The sequence below is a fragment of the Camelus ferus genome, chromosome 16, assembly GCF_009834535.1.
Source record: "Camelus ferus isolate YT-003-E chromosome 16, BCGSAC_Cfer_1.0, whole genome shotgun sequence".
Taxonomy (NCBI): Eukaryota; Metazoa; Chordata; class Mammalia; order Artiodactyla; family Camelidae; genus Camelus; species Camelus ferus.
In genome coordinates, this window is record NC_045711.1 from 37,587,001 (window position 1) to 37,600,727 (window position 13,727).

The window sequence follows — 13,727 nt, forward strand, 5'->3', positions numbered from 1 at the left end:
CCCTATGTGACATGGGTGGGTCTGCCCCAAGGGTGGGTAGAAAAGGCTCTTTACTCCACACCAATGGCTGACATGAAAAGCAGGGAATGAAAAGCTGATGCAGGGCTCACCATTCACATTCAGGGCCTGGGCCCTGCCACTGTCCCCTGACTCCTGTCCTAGCCCAGGGCCAGCCAGCTCAGTGGGGAAAAGCACAACTGAAACAGCTTCAAAAGGAAGGAGCTCTCTTGCCACACATCTGCTTCTCCTTTAGGCTGAGGGTCTAGTTTGAGCTGCACAGGAATATGTCTAAAGGAGAACAACACGGGTTCTAATCTCAATTTGCCACTAACCAGCTAAGCATACTGGGGCATGCACCAGGCCTCTCAAATGGAGGTTATGAATGTGGAAAACACCGAGCACAGGGCCTGATATTTACCAAGGATATCTATAACCCTAGTGGATGTGGCCACCCAAATCTACAAGCAAAGAATGCTATTGCCTAAATGAGTATGCACAAGTAGCTGAAGTCAGTACACAGGTAAATCTCTCAGGCCCTCTCGTGGGGGTGGCTGAAGGTAAGAAGGATGGGGTGGGGACTTTGGCCTGAGCCTGAGGGGACTGCTGCCTGGCCTGGCCCCACCCACATCTAAACACATCTCTAGTAAGTCACATAGCTAAGCATGAATGGACACCAAAAGAAGAAAAAAAGAAAGAAAAAGGTTATTGTTGTCTTTGCTCTCAAAAACTCATGGCCCAAAGAAGTTAACAAAATCAAGGCATGCTCAATGGATTTTTGTACAGTTTATGTATATTGCCTCATTCATTCCTTCTAACCACCCTAGGAGCATTTTAATTATCTCAGATGACAGATAAGAAATAGAAGCTGACCCAGGTCAAGGAAATTCCCAAGATTCCAGGGTTACTAAGTGGCAGACACCACTACCTCTGGTCAGGACAACGCCAACCCCAGCTCAAGGGAAACCCCCAGACTCCTGAAGAGGTGTGATCACTGCTCTTCTGGAAGAGGCAGGTGTGAGCCAGGGCTAAGGTGTGGGGGTGGGGCAAAAGGGCAGGGGGGCCTGGGAGGAGGGTTCTTCAGCTGGGGGTCCAGGTGAGGGGGTGCAGTGGAACACTGAGGTCAGTCTGGTGGGAAAGGTTTACAGGAGGATAGCGAGCATGAAGCTTGGAAATGGGAGAAGCAGCATGGCCCTAGACAGTGGAAGATGCTCTGATTCAATCCTTGGCTTCTGGAGTTGGTGAAGGGTAAACAGGACTCAGAGCCAACCTCAACAAGTAAGGACATGCAGAAGGAGAGAAGTGTTAGGAAGGCGGCCCCTGCAGAGCCAGCTCTGCTCAGGGTGTGACAGACCATAGAACACTGGCCCCTGTCTGACTGCCTCACTCTCACCATGCTCCCCCTCCCACACACCAGGGATTCTCAGGGGCCCTTCGCCACACTCTGGCCACCCAGGGAACAGGAAAAGGGGTATGTGCTGCAGACAGTCCCTCCTGAAAAAATGCCTGAGCCTGGAGACTAGGTTCCTTCCAGGTTACCTAGTGTAGCCCAGGAGGTCAAGTCCAGGCTCTCTGGCTCCAAGACTCTGGGCTCCAGGCCCTTTCAGCAATTCCAGCAGCCAAAGGCTTTCCCTCAGGCCTGACCTTCTAGACAGAGCCTCAAGCTCCAAAACTGCCCTTCCCTCAGCCAGCCACAGCCCAGGCCTAGAATGCCTTCACCAAAACAATCTGAATGATAGCCTGGGCCCATTAAGGCCTCATTAACTAATTAACTGAAAATAACATTCACTGGAGGGAGGGAAGCTTATTCGTAAGCGGGTGCCCCAGCCCAGGAATGGTCTGCTAAAACCCCAAAGAAAGCTGACGCTGAGAGGTCAGAGGAGGGCGAGACAAGAGATGAGTAACTGTCGCCTAAAACCAAGCGTAGGAAAAGCCACCAAATGACTGACGAGAGTGAAGAGGAGTCCAGAAGGAGAACAGCCACTTGACAATTCATACAATAGGACTGAGGCTTTGGGATTCAGGCCACAACTCAGGGCACACTTTTCTTTGCAGGCAGCCTCAGCTCCCTACCTGTGCGTGTCTGCTCCATCGTGCCTCGGGCAGGCAGGAAACCAGCTCGGGGCAGGAATTTGACAGCCTAGGATTCGAGAACTTGGTGGTGGGACCAGAATGGGACTTTGGGTCTCCTGCATCAGCACCCCATCATTCTCCTGGGAGGCCCAGACCCCCAATCTACCATCCCATGGGACTGGTTTCACTTCCGGTCCTCAGAACACTCTTCACTGACACCAAGAACCAAACCAAGAAGAGGTGTGGCTTCAAGGTGATTTAGGCTAAAAAGAGTAAGAAGAGAACTGGAGTAATATTACCAAAGGGTTCTTCAAACATCACTGGTGAAATTTAGCAGAAAAGGTGACTTCTGTCTGCCCTTTAGGCAACTCCTAACCATGAGAAGTCTACCTCACTCCCTAAGTATCGATTCATCCTGACACAGCTCTCCACCCTTCTCTAATCTCATTTACTTCTTAAAACAATCTTGTGACAGAAGGATGATTATCCTTCTTTTACACAGGAGAAAACTGAGGCTCAGCAGAAAAGAGCCCCATGTAAGGGACAGGATTCTCTGGTTTCCACATTCCTGTGCCTTTCACCAGATCAAACCATCTCAGGTCTTTGGTTCTAAGAGTTTCAGGCAAAATTATTTACTTATAGACTAAGTAATAATTAACTTAGCACTCAGAAGCTCCATTTTATCAAATAAGGCTAAAATCCACAAGAAACCGTCTTGCCCATCAGGTCTATAGTCCCAACCAACTGCGGCCAGGTCCCTTCCATGGTACCCAAGTTCCACAGCTGTCCTTTCTTAAATGTTCCAACACACAGGGAGGAATTGTTCTGCTTGTTTTTCTTCATTATACCTTCCTGGCCTTCCATATACATCCAATTTCACTTCCTCCAGAGACCCAGAAAGAAAGAAAAGATGGCTTGGATGAGACTTACATTAAAAGACGAAATGGATGACCTGGCTTCACTGCTTCTGAAATACTCCATCCATCAGTAAACAGCAACCTCTTCTCCTTAGAGAGTTAGCTATTCCCAACAGCTTTCTCTCTACAGCCTGAATCCAATTCTGTACCTGGCTGTTCAGAACAAATAGCCTGACGTTTAAGCCATCTAGCTGCTGTTATCAATCAATGAGTCATGTTTGGAAAAGAATGACAAAGTTATCTTCTGATTCAGAAAGGCAGCTGATCTTTCAGACATGTGAGTGCTGAGTGAGTAGCCAGCACCTCCTTCCACCTGAAGAAAGTTGGATTTCTGGACAAGTGTCCTGTGAGTGTACGCGAATGAGGCCTTTGAAGCAACTGGACATCAGCTGGAGGGTGAGAAATGTCTAGCCTGTGATTCCCAAACCAAGGGCTAGTGACTGAGCCCAGAAATGTGAAGTCAGTGAACACTAGGTATCTTTCTTTCCTCCCTCCTTCCTTCCATCCAATAACACCCATCTCCCCCATATTCTTGTCCTACGTCCCTCAGGATTCTAGCAAGGACCAAACTCTGAACTTTGCCTGACTCATTCACCATTTCTAGTGCCTGGAAAAACGTAGGCACACAGTGGTGCTCAAAAAATACTTGCTGAATGAACAGATGAATGAAATAAAAATAAAGCTCAGGGCAGGTTATCTCCATTTCAAAGACCATGGAAAGTTGAGGTATACAACTCTTAAGTGGTGGGAAACAACTGGCGCACCGCCAATTCTAAACCACACCGCCAGGAGGCTGAACACCATTCAGATATCCTGCACCTTAATGTGGAGGGGGGATACTGAAGGAGGAAGGGCATTCAGTTTTCAAAGGAACAGACTATATAAATGGCAAGCAAAGACAACAGATCCTGTTTGAGACCCTTTAAAACTGCTGCCAAATGGCCAACACTTTGAAGGTGGGTCATCAGAATTTAGAAAGAATTTGTACCCCAAAAGCCTAGATTATAAATGCTGAGCATGGGGTTTGGGTGCCGCAGGACTGTCCGTCTGCCTCAGCCACTATGAGATAATTCAGCTCCCCATGGCTAACCAAATGGCCAAAACTCAGTGATCCAGCACCTGCAAAAAGAGGAAGTGATCTGACAGCCTCTGTGCCTGCTTATCCGCCTTGGCCTCCTCAGGACCCTCTTACCCATACTCTTCACAACATGTACCATCATCTCTGGCTTCCATCACATTCCCTGTGTTCTGTGTTGGAGTCTGCTATCAGCTCTAGCTGAGAGGAGCACTGGGTGAGGGTCCTTTACAAGTGCCAGGGCAACACACATGGACGTGGTTCTGTGATCACAGCCAATCCCACACAGTGGTACTCAGGTTTCTCCCCAGCCAGAAAACCAGCCAAAAGGTAGTGACGGCTTCCATTGCCCCAGGCTGAGTGAGCTAATTGAGTGGCCAACCCGAACCTTCCAGGTATCTGGGTGATACCTACCATTCCAGCAATCAGCACAAGTAATTTAATATGAATGCCAGACACATAATTCCCAGGGGCAGGTACACGGGACCAGATACCCAGGAAAAGCCCCCAACCCAAAGCAGGGATCACTCCTTCTCCACACTTATTTACCACCTGAGGCCCTGCATGCACCTATCAAGCTGCTCAGTCTCTAAATGCTGGGTTCTGAGCAAGCTCCTAAATTTGACTGTTGAGGGGCAGCTGGTGGGGTTGGCAGGGGATTCTGCACTAAATTCTCAGACTGAATGGGGTCAAGGTAAGAATGGGTGCAGAGTGGAGGTGTAGAGCTGAGGTGGGGACAGCAGAGGTGAAAGGACAAGAGACATCACTTTTAATAAGATTAGGTGAGGGTGATAGGAACTGGGGCACCAGGAGTCGGGGGGGCAGTTGAGCAAACACTTAGGCATGGAGGTGTCCTCAGATGCTTGAAGATGGAAAGGATGTATATAGTGGGCTAGGAAGTTAGGGGTTGAGTCTGGCTCTCGGGCTCACAAGAAGATACATTTAAGACTCAGGAAAGGGCTGTGATCAGAGTTATCAAAAAGAAAAGGATGAGCTTAACAGGGCATCTCCTTTGGTGGTCGGTCTTAAATGAGGGTGGGACAGAGGTGGGGTGTCCAGGATGGGCAGACCTTGGGGAGCAGAGCAGGGGTGTGTGGGAGATTCAGGTAAGAAAACTGATCCTAAAAAGGGCAAACCAGAATGGTGGGGCTCGAGGAGGCTCGTATGCAGCATTAGAATTGCCAAAGGGACTGAATGGTGAAGATGAGATGTATTAAAGGGAGGCTGAGGGATGTGGCCAAGGTCGTGGTTGTTACTCAACTAGAGTGAGGTCAAGGGTGAGGCTGCATTTACGCTAGACTGGTGGTCAGGGGGTGGGGGTAGGGCTGGGGCCAGGTCACAGGTGGGAAATGGAGGGGACAAGCAAAGCAGGCTGAAGGCTAGGGTCAGAGTGTGGCGCGGGGCTTGGGCTGGGAAGGGTGAGGGCTCTGAAGCAGGGCAGTCTCAAGGCAAGTCTCTGTGGGATCACAGAGAGGGCTGCTGTGCCCCCGCCCATTCGCCTCTCGGCCCTCCCGCCCCTCCGCTGCCTGCAGTGGCCCTGACCCCGACCCCTAACTCACCAGAGTGGGCGGGGAGGGGGTCGGGGGCACTCCCAGCCGCTGCAGCCCCTAAGCCTCGGACCCGACGCTGAGGCCTCCGGGCCACTGACAACAGGAAGCGGCGGCCGCGGCGCCTGACGCCATCACGTCAGCTCGGTGTCCGGCCCCGCCCCCGCCCGAGGAGCCAGTCGCGTGGCCGCGAGGAGCCGCGGGGCGGGGCCGGAGCTGTGGGATGTGCAACGGTTCCCAGCTCCGAGAATATAACGTCTGGGAGGATTGGGACTCAGAGAGACACCGGAGCCTGGCGCGGAGTGGCGAGGCCGTGGCCGCGGGTGAAACGCGTCCTTAACGCCCGCTTCCCGCAGGGAGTGTGTCAGACGAAATTCTGGCTTCTGAGTTCCTGCCCTGGCCTAGCCTCAGCGCTGTTGTTGTTGGTGGGTGATAAAAACAAACAAAAACCCCACAAGCAATTGTGAACTGTTTGTCATATAAGTGGTTTTTTTGTTTTTTTGTTTGGATTGGAAACTTACACTCTAGTTTTTTTTTAAGGCAAAGGTAGATAAATTTATACCTGCATAGCAATGAATGTTTTAATATTTTATAAATGACAGTGAGTTTTTAAAATTTAACTTAGTTTTAAGTTTCAACTACCAAAATTGCCAGAGACAATTTTAGAGAGACATTTTTAAACATAGTTATTTTAAGTTTACGTAAGAGTTCTTATTTTGTTTACTTTTGAAAGTCTTTGTTTTTGGTTTTTTTTGCTTTGTAAAGACTAGATTTGTAAAACAAGAACAGTTTTTTATTTTTATTTAGCTTAGGGAAAAAGTCTTTTTTTCGCAAAATTCTGTCAGGCTCTGAATATCAGTTGTGGCTATTTTAGTTAGACTGGCAGTCTCCCATTTTGGAAACTTATTTACAAACACTTTTGAGGATCCTCCCTAGGTTTGGGAAAATTTTAAATTACGGCTCTCAGTTTGGCCTTTGGTTGAAGAGGCTTACCTATAGTCTCAGGTGGTCTCATTTTTAATGGTAGCCTGACGATAGTTGCTCTGTCGGGGACCTTGGTGTTCCAGACAGTGGGGTTTACAATGTGGGGTGAAAGGGAGACCTCCTCTGGCTTGGGACTGAGGCAGTCTCCCAAGGCCAAAAGTAGTCTTTTTTGGGGGTACAGTGCTATGTTTTTAACTATGAGCCAAGATAACGTGGCGTGGGAATTGTCTTCTGGTGGGCAGGCAGACCTATTGTCTCTCTCACCCTCGCAGGAGAGACTTTTTTAGTGGCAAGCGCTGTAGAGGGATTTACATGCTCAACTCCTGGCCACATTTTTGCGGCAGTAGGTCCGAAAGAGATGACTGATGATAAGGATGAGGGAGGGAGGGAGGGGGGTGGAGGGAAGGGGAGAGATGGGGAGGCAGAGGGAGAGGGTGAGCCTTTCAAGCACAAGGGAGGTGAGAGGCATTGGCTTACCAAATCTCCTGGCTGGCCAGCCAAAGATGTTGCTGGTGGATGTAACTGGTTTTCCAGGTTCTTGTCCCAGAAAGAATTCAGAGACAAGATGTAGTAAAAGAGTAAAGTGAGAATTTATTACAGGATGGATAGTACAGTCTCAAGGGGAGAGCCGGCAGGCTCAGGTGAGCGGCTTCCCCGAGTTTCTTTGGCAGGTTGGTTACATAGACTGTAAAAATGAATGGGCGGAATATTCATCAGGGATGGAAGGGTCTGGGGTCCTATTCCCTGATCTTCATCCAGTTTCATCCTGATTTTTGTCCTTATTTAGTCTGGATCAGAAGTGTCATGGTGTTGGTGCATGATGGGTACTTCTAACCTGCAAGGCTAATTTTATTGAAATGAGGGCATAATGGGCAAACGGTTATGATGCAGGAAAACAGATGTGGGGCATGAGAAGGGCTGTGTCCCAGGCTTCAGTTGAGCTCCTGGGACATGCCCCACCAAGTGTGGGTCCTTGGCTTCGTGCAGGAAAGAATTGAAGAGCAAGCCACAGTTGAGTGAAGGTAGATTTATTTAGAGAGATACTTTGAAAGGTAAGAGAAAGGCCAAGAAAGAGGTGTGGGAATTGGGTGCTCAGGTTAAAGTAAAAGTAGGTACACACTCCACAGACAGAGTGCGGGTCATCTCCAAAGCAGGGAGAGAGCACAAAGGACCACTAGGTGTGGTGTTGTCACTTTTTATGGCCTCAGTAGCTTCACAGGCCTACAGGTGGGATCAATCCAACTGCCCTGGGGAAGGGGCTGGGATTCCCAGGGATTGGGCCACCACCCATTCTTTTGCCTTTTGCGGTTAGCCTTGGGGGCTGTCATGGCACCTGCCGGCATGTTATTTGATCATGCTGTTACCATGAGCATATAATGAAGCTCCAGGTCTATTAGAAGTCAAACCTCTTAATCCTCAAGGCCAACTAGGAGGTGAATCTTCCACCATTTTGGTGTTAATTGCTGTCATTTCTTGAGTGGCTGTGCCCTGTACCCTTCCCTCCTGTCTCAGTTACATTCAGACACTGGAAATTCCTGCCTTTTCCCACCTTTCTTTGTTGGCCTCCGGGCCACTTATCACCCCCAAAGGTGTGACCACTTAGCCCAGAGGTTCCTGCTTTTCATTCTCTGCTCAGTGACCCCTGGTGCTTACGTGATGTATGGTTTCCTGCATTTGGCCCATGCTACTTTCTGCCCAATTTCTGTGCCATTTGGTCTGTTTTCCCCTTTCTCTGCTCATATCTAGCTATCTGCCTCCTCTAACACTATCTGCAACGCATTGGGGTCAGCACTTGGTCTCCTTCAGCAAAGGTTGCCCCCTTGTGATAAAATGAGACCAATGCCTACCCTATTTTTGTCTCCTGGAGGGCAGAGCCCAGGCCCAGCCTCCCACCTGGCAGCTCTCAAGAAAAATATACATGTTTTGACCGCAGTTTATACCAAGGGAACACCTTGACGTCCCCTGAGCATTCTGTAACCGCCATCAGCCCTGGCGGCACACACTCAAGCATCCGCTTACTCTCATATAGCCATGTACTTGTTTGCTTTTCATGGGAGAAGTGACATTTCTCTTTCAAACAGTCTAAGGACAAAAAGTCAAAATCAGCAGCAGGTGTCCTGCTGTGCTTGAGACACTTCTCACATGCAGGCTTTGGTCACCTGGAAGCCTGCAGCCTGAGTGTGGGCCAGGGGAGGAGAACTATTGGGACATACAAGTCTGCAGGAACTTGGGTTGGCCACAGGGCTGCTGGGTGGCGGTGGTGTTGGTTGGGGATAGGCCAGTTCTTGGGAGCAAGCTCCACTGACCTAGGCTGGGGATTCTCTGCTCCATCAACCTCTCCAGGGAAGGAAGATGTTCCTCATATCTTGGGGAAGGTTGAGGCCCCAGTATAAGCAGATGGGGTAGGAGGTTCCTGGAAGAAAAGAACCAGATACAGCTTAATGACATGAGAAGCCGTTTTAGGCCTAAGCCATTTTGTGATCTAAGTCTGGCCATGATGCTTGCCCTTGAACAGGTCTCAGTAATTAATGACCTTAAGGGAACAAAGGAATGCAGGAACAGGAGCAGCAGTAAAAAACAAACAAAAAACCAAAAACCATAGTTCAGCAATAAAACAGAGTCCTAGTTTCTCCTTAAGGGATATATCTATATCTATATCTCTATCTTTGAGTTATTCTTCAGGACCTAAGGCCCCCACCCAGTTGGAGGATGGTCACCACATGCTACGTGACCCCAGACTGGTCAGAAATTAAGAAATGATGAGGTTGACATTTTCTAACCCTCCTAACTTCAATCAACTAAAGCTTGGACTCCGTCAACTTTTGTCCCAATTCTATGTTGAGTTCTCCTCTGCTCAAGCCCCTTCATGAATATGCATGTACCCTTAGCTTAAAACATGCCCAATTTTGCTGTTGGGGAGACACTGTTTCAGGAAAGATTCTGGGTGTTTTCCTTACTTGCTTCAAGTAATAAATCCTTCTCCCAATCTTTGGCTTGGTTGTGTTTTTGGCTCCACACCCAGCAAGAGGTGAAGCCAATCGTTGGGGAACATCAGTAACAGTTTCCGTTTATAAAAGTGATTGCTAGGGCTCTGGCCCCAGATTGTGTGTGGTCTGCCCCTTCAGTAATTCTCCAGGAGTGAGAACCACCCCTCCTTGGTTTTAGGCCAGGTGAGTCTGGGTGCTGAGTGCCTTCACTAGGGTTAATGGTTGAGCAGGAAGATTAGAAATAAGGACATAGAGGCAAAGTATTCTCTTGGTGTTAAAGTCATTTTAGACAAGGTGGAAAGTAAGGGACTTACTAGGGAAATCCTGTTACTTTGGCAGAAGTATAGTGTTTCTGGTCATAAGTGGCACAGCAAGAGCCTCACTGGCTTGGCACAAGCATACCCTCCCCATAAATGGAACATGTGACTTCCCTCAGTTGTTATGGATTTTTGCGCAATGGCCCTCTGCAAAAGCTGTGGGAACCCCACAGAGTAATCACTTGTCTGACTTTTTCAGGAGCCCCCATCTTCCCGTCTTATTTCCCAGGTCTCTCAGCCTCTCTGCAAAACCTGCAGGCTTGTCTTCCTCTCTTGATCTTGCTCTCCACCCCTTTGTGAAGCCAAATAAAGTCTTGGATCCTGGTGGGGGTGGGGGAGAGGTGGAGGGTTGAGGGAGGGTTGGAGAGTGAAGGAAGGGGAAATGCACACACACGGTGCACATTTCCTTGAAAGATTTCATATGTGAACTATGAGTCCACCAGGAAGACCCTAGCCAGAAAAATCATCTCAGATTACCACAATTTGAAAATAATAAAGGCACCTGCAAAGTTCTAGAGAGCTCAAAGAGATCTTAAAAGATATCCTGGAGGAAGTGACTTTTGATTTGAGCCTCCCCAGTCAATGGAAGAAATGGCACTACAGAGGAAGGGACTGGCAGAGAAATGGCTGGTGGGTAGCAATGCAGGCTGAGCTCCGGGGAGGATGCACCAAGAGGTGGAGGGAAGCTAGGAAGTAAGAAAAGAGAAGAGTAAGGGCAGGGGGTCAGAATGAATGGGGAAATAAAGACAGGTAAGGCCGGAGGGAAAGGGAGGATGCACATACACAGTTGGAGGCCAGGGCAGGAAAGGCTCAAAAACATTGGCAAAGGCGGTTCACATCCCACTGGTCTGAAAGCTTAGATTTCAAGCACTATCCAAAGTTACTTGAAGCTAGATACAAGAATCGTAGGCATCCAGATTCCCTGGGGACAGGTCCAACAAGCAGTTTCCTAAACCCCACCCCTACCCTAAAGAGTCATTTTAAGATGGGGTCCAAAAATTGGGGCTTGACCACCCACCTGTCCTGTGCCCTCACTACCAACGGATCTGAAGCATAATAAAATGAGAGACTCTGTCCTGACCTAGGAGATGAGGGGTAAGGGCTTGGCATTTGTGGAAAATAGAAGCTACCACCCTTTGCCAGGTTGGAATTGTGACTTATCCTTACCAACCAGCTGGAAGGTAGTCCCTTTATTACCCCACAGGACAGAGATAAGAGAGGTTCAGTGACTTGGGGGCCCAAGTCCACACAACTAAGAAATGGTAGAAGCAGGATTCTCATACAGCTCTTTCTGATTCTAACTGGAGAGGTAATGAGAAGTGAAGTCATTCAGTGTGCAAGCAAGTGAGCTTTGGATCCAGAAACGCTTAAATTTGAATCCCAGCTGTACTCCATACTGTTTCCTGGGCTTTCCCTAACACAGTGGGGGCCCAGGGCAACCTAGCAAATGTCGGGCTAAGACAACTGCCAGAGTGTCAGTGTATTTCACAGACCCCTTGAGAGAGCATTGAAGATAGAAACTGCTAAATTGGATTTTACTAATGTCCAGAAAAGAGAAGTCAGTCACAACATCCTCTGGCCCCTTAGCCTCAGGCAGAGGGGTAAGAGTGTGTGACAGCAGGGAAGTTCCAATACCTCACTGAGCCTCAGTTCCTCATCTGTAAAGTCAGGAAAATATCAGATTAAGTAAGATAATATCGTTAGGACAGTTTCTGGTCTATAGTAAGCACTGGATGTTGACTAGCTATTATTATTACAGTTTGACTATTTCTCACTTCCCAGTGCCATCAAGTTCCTGCCTTCCACTGCTATTCTGAGCAATGGAGTGAGATCTTTTCTTGTTTGGACCCAGATACATCCTTACTTGGCAACTGAATGAAATCATCAAACTAGTATTAATGCAACTGTCCCTCTCGACACTGCAATAGCTCATGTTCTCCTGGCTTCTGGACACTGGTTCTTCTCACTCTTTTTTAAAAAATGGATTTACATTTTAAAATTATTTGTCAATTATACCTCAATAAAGCCGGAGGGGAAATCACAAAATAATGAACTAAAAACTGTATGATATGCATAGTGTACAGTTCAAATAGCATTAAGTGAAACAAAATGGTCCACCGCAGTGCCTTGCCCCTGACTGGTTCCTTGCCCGCCTTTCTGAGCCAGCTCACTGGGCTGGGTTCCTTCTAGGGAGCAGGTTTTATCTGAATTTTCTGGTGCTCTTCTTCACATCTCTTTGCACTTCTAGTTCTTGATTTATCCATTTTAAACACTGTCTATTGAGTTCCTACTAACATTGACAAGGACTTAGTTCTTTTACACCCCTACTCCCAGTCCATTCTTGAGGTTTAGTTCCGTCACTATTTCCAGATAATTGGTAGTTTTTACAGAACTGTGACTGTGTAAATATCGTTCCCCATAGAGCTTAATAATAGACTCTGATTACGTTCGCATCCCCTTCTGAGAGCCAGGTGCTCAGTTTCCTGTCTCTCTCTGTACTATCTGCCACGCTGCATCCTCAGTGCTCCAGTGCTCTGGGGCTTAGCAGCTAGTGCCCATTTCCCTCTGAGTCCCCTCCTCCAGGTTCTGTGCTCCAGGGTGTGCTAGTCACCTCCTCGGCCTGTCACACAGCTGCCGTCCTGGAACTGCCCCTCCCTGCTTCCTGGGTTGGGTCTTTTCCTGGCTTCCTTCTCTTCTTGCTCTTTACTCTGTCTTTACTGGAGCACATCCTCAGTTAAGAATCCCTAGCCAATACTCAAAAACAGAATGGTCTTTGGACCTCCTCATGATAATACTTATACCTTTAGTGTATATTAATTGGGAAAAAGTACATAAGGACCAAAAATTACTGTAAAAGCACTGCTGCTTTAATGAATTGTGTTTTACTTGCCACAATAATATTAAGGAACAGTGAAAACCTGTGAAGAATTTGGGCTTAAGATTTGGTTTTGTTTTTGGCTGATTGCAAAGTAATCTCCTGGGAATCACTGTCCTAGTGATTCCACTGACCCTATGTGGGAATACTTAACTCCAAAGTTATTTTTTAAATTTATTTTTTAATTTCCTAATACAAATATATGATATAAAATTCGAAAGGTACAAAAGGGAATATGGTGCTGCAGCCTCCCAGTCCCCTTCCCTGAAAGCAACCACCATTCAGCTTCTTGCATGTCCTTCGGAAATATTCTGTACCAGCATCGTTCAATAGAACCATAATGGTAAAAACAGTCTATCTGTTGAATGGATAAAGAAGATGTGGAGTGTGTGTGTATGTATATAACTCAGCCATAAAAAAGAATGAAATAATGCCATTTGCAGCAACACAGATGGACCTAGAGATTATCACACTATGTGAAGTAACACAAATACCATATGACATCACTTATATATGGAATCTATATGTGACACAAATAAACTTATTTGCAAAAACAGAAACAGACTCACAGACACAGAAAACAAACTTATGGTTATCAAAGGGGAAAGAGGGGGAGGAATAAATTAGGAGTTTGGGATTTGTGGATTCATATTACTGTATATAAAATAAACAACAAGGTCCTGCTGTATGCCACAGGGAACTATAGTCAGTATCTTGTAAAAATCTATAATGGAAAAGAATACGAAAAGAATACAAAAAAATATACTTTTTGCTGTACATCAGAAACTAACACAACATTGTAAATCAACCATAGTTCAATTTTTAAAAGTCTACCGTGCTGCCCAATAAAGTACTGTCAGTCACACACATGCCTACAGAGCACTTGAAATGTGGCTAGTGTAACTTGGAAGTGACTTTTAAACTTTACTTAATTTGCATTAATTTAAATTTGGAT

General features: G+C 47.2%; 1 protein-coding gene across 1 annotated transcript in view; it reads right to left on the reverse strand.

The window, feature by feature from the left end:
• Window positions 1-5,740, reverse strand: part of PLEKHM1 (pleckstrin homology and RUN domain containing M1) — a 45,402-nt gene extending 39,662 nt beyond the window's left edge. The window contains exon 1 of the mRNA XM_032457424.1: window positions 5,622-5,740. The gene's annotated coding sequence lies outside the window, so the exon portion shown is untranslated. The remainder of the gene's footprint in view (window positions 1-5,621) is intronic.
• Between the last annotated feature and the right edge of the window lie 7,987 nt (window positions 5,741-13,727).